We start from the raw sequence: 3492 nt of genomic DNA, 5'->3' as shown, positions 1-3492 counted from the left end.
AGAGACAGCTGACCCGAGATAGTGGGAGCTCATGGACTCTGGATTGACAGCTGGGGAGCCTACATGGTACTGAACTAGGTCCTCTGAATGCAGACGACAGTTATATGGCTGGGTTTGTTTGTGGGACCACTGGCAGTGGGACCAGAATTTATTCCTGGTACATGAACTGGCTTTTTGGAGCCCATTCCCTATGGTGGGATACCTTGCTGAGACAGGGCAGAGGGGCTTGTTCCTGCCTTACCTGGATATGCTAGGCTTTGTAGAGCCCCCATGGGAGACCTTACTCTTCATGAGGAGTGCAGAGGAGATGAAAGGAAGGTGGGGGGGTCAGAAGAAGGGGAGGGAGGGAAACTGTGGTTGGTATGTAAAATGAATAAAAATGCATAGCTTACTATAAAAAAAATCCCCCCCTCACCTCTCTTCTCATGGCATCTCAAATTTGGCTCAGAGATCATGGTCCTGTCATCCTGCTGGCAGTAACAAATACATTTTTAAATTAAAATTGGATTGAGTATATGGTCTTTTCTCAGGGATTACAAACCCCTTAGCAGTAACTTTTCTACTCTGCATACCGCAGAAAACATTTCATACTGGCTTACATCACCTAACATGATGTTGTCCATTCCATATGCTTTCCTGGGAACAACATAAAGGTCATGATTTTATTTACATATTTATGCATGTAATTATGGTCCTCAGTCTGCCCTTGAACTCACTATGTAGTCATGGATGACTTTGAGCTTCTGATCCTCCTGCAGCCACCTTCCACATACTGGGATTACAAGCATGGGCCACTCTCTTAGCCAGTGTTCTATTGCTGTGAAGAGACACCATGACCACAGCAACTCTTACAAAGGAAAGTGATGTGGGAGTGTCATATCAATCTGTTGATTTCATTGGTTGAGCAATAAAGAAACTGCTTGGTTGGCCCTGATAGGTTAAAGTATTGGTGGGAGGAGTAAACAGAATAGAATTCTGGGAGGAAAAGGAAGTGAGGTCAGACCCGACAGCTCTGCTCTCTGGAGCAGAGAGGCATGCTCCGCTCTCCTGGGCAGATGCACACAATGAAGCTCCTCCGACCCAGGATGGACATAGGCTAGAATCTTCCCGGTAAGCGCACCTTGGGGTGCTTACACACATTATTAGAAATGGGCTAATCCAGGTGCGAGAGTTAGCCGAGAAGAGGCTAGATATAATGGGCAAGCAGTGTTTAAATGAATATGATTTGTGTGTTGTTATTTCGGGCATAAGCTAGCAGGCGGCTGGGGTGCTGGGGACACAGCCCCGCCGCTCCTATTTCAACAGGAAAGCACTTAGTTTATTTAGGCTTGCTTACGGTATCAATGTTTTAGTCCGTTGCCATTATGTCAGGAAGCATGGTAGAATCCAGGCAGACATGCTGCTGGAGAAGGAGCTCAGAGTTCTACATCTGGATCCACAGGCAGCAGGGAGAGAGAGTCACTGGGCCTGGCTTGGGCTTTAGAAAACCTCAAAGCCCACCCCCAGTGACACACTTCTTCCAACAAGACCTTACCTCCTATCCTTTCAAATAATGTCACTTCCTGGTAACCAATCATCCAAATACATAAGCCCATGGGGGCAGTTCTCATTCAAAGCATCACAACCACCATGCTGGTTTTCTATGTTACCAGGACCAAACCCAAGATTCTGTGCATCCTGGACCAGTTCTCTTCTACCTGTGCTGCATTCTTAGCCTCCAGTTAGAGACTCTGGCTTACATTTAGAATGCCTAGTTATGTGTGAGCATTTTGTCGTGTGGGTATTAACTGTGTGTTTGGATTTGAAGAGCTGTCTGTCCATATCCCTGAATAATAGCAATTACTACTACTACTATGAATTTTGGTTTTTCAAGACAGGGTTTCTCCGTGTAGCCCTGGCTGTCCTGGAACTCACTCTGTAGATCAGGTTGGCCTTGAACTCAGAGATTTGCCAGTCTTTGTCTCCCAAGTGTTGGGATTAAAGGTGTGTGCCACCGCAGCCCAGCTCCCTGAACTATTTTCAAATGCAATTATTATTCCTTTATTGTGAAGCCACTGCTTTAAAAAGGAAACAAGGAAGTCTCTTTCTACTTGTTTACAGTCTTCTCTAGGGTAGGGTTGCAGGCAATGCAGGCTGACCTTGAACAGTTTTGTAGGTGAGGATGAGCTTGAACTCCTGATCATTCTATTTCCAACTCTCAAATGCTAAAATGACAGGCACAAGACACAACACCCACCCAATTTCTGCAGTACTCAAGGTGAAACCCAGGGTTCTGTGTTTCCATGAAGGATCTTGCACAGTGGGGCCATCCTGCATCACACAGTTGTTCCTCACATCCAATCACTAGTGTCCCTTGGGTTGCTGGTGCAAGGGCGTTCATATGACTACAAAGGCAGAGACAGGAGTGTCAGGACAGGAGGCCAGCATGTCAATGGCCTCCACCACCTGGAGAGATAAGGGGTAAATACCAGTTCCTAGCTCTCTCTACAGGGACAGTTACCCATGTGACACTGACTTTACCACAGGCACTCCAATCTCAGTTCCTGGTCTGCTGCACTGAAAGAGGGAACCATCTGTGTTTTAGACACCTGCTGTGTGTGACTGTGTCAGGGGCCATCAGAGGCTCATGGGACCGCATCCACTAAACATCCCTGGCCGGCCCAGGGAAGAAGGAAGACAGAGGATCTTCACTGTTGCAGTAGCCTTTTCCATTTTTAATTGTATTTATCAATGTGTGCTCAGTCTGCAAATGGAAGGTTTACTAATCTTCCAGTGTAGTACACTACACATTTTTGCTCATACACATCCCCATTATCTTCTCCCATCTTCCCTGTCACTTTTTTTCTGTCTCTGATCAGCTTTCATGCCGTGTATGTCTGTGCACGTAAAGAAACCTGCATTCCATGTATGAGAGAAGCATAGCATTTGTGCCTTTCTGGTCCAGCTTACTCTGCTTAGCAGACCAATCTCCAGTTCTACCCGTTTCCCCAAAATTGCATCATTTAGTTGTTTATCTGACTACACTTCTCACAGGGGTTCCCTGTACTCCCCCAACCCACATCCCTTCTTCCAACCTGGCTGACCTCTCTCCAACTAAGCCTCACCCCAGTTCCCATGGCCCCATGAGAACACCCTCTGTGAGTGGTCTTGGGCCCTGTACAGGAACAGCCCAGAATAGATAAAAACATAAAATGTGGGACTTGGTTTAATCAATGCTGTGAAAAACCTGGGCTCTCACTTCATAATAACAAGCACGGGAGAAGCAACATTTTTGGGGGATATTCATTCGATCACTATTAACCCTGAGTTTGCTTTTGTATTAATTAAATAAAATTAACCTTGGGTCAGAAGGCTGAATTAGTAACTAGCTGACAGAACGTAGTCACAGAACATCAGATGGCGTGTGGAAGAGATAGACAGACAGAGAGGGAGAGAGGGAGAGAGGGAGAGAGAGGGAGAGAGAGAGAGAGAGAGAGAGAGAGAGAGAGAGAG

This window comes from Alexandromys fortis, unplaced genomic scaffold (assembly GCF_014885135.2).
Source record: "Alexandromys fortis isolate MF-2015 unplaced genomic scaffold, M_Fortis_MF-2015_v1.1 scaffold_509, whole genome shotgun sequence".
Taxonomy (NCBI): Eukaryota; Metazoa; Chordata; class Mammalia; order Rodentia; family Cricetidae; genus Alexandromys; species Alexandromys fortis.
The sequence above is the reverse complement of the archived record's forward strand: the minus strand, read 5'-3'. Positions refer to the sequence as shown.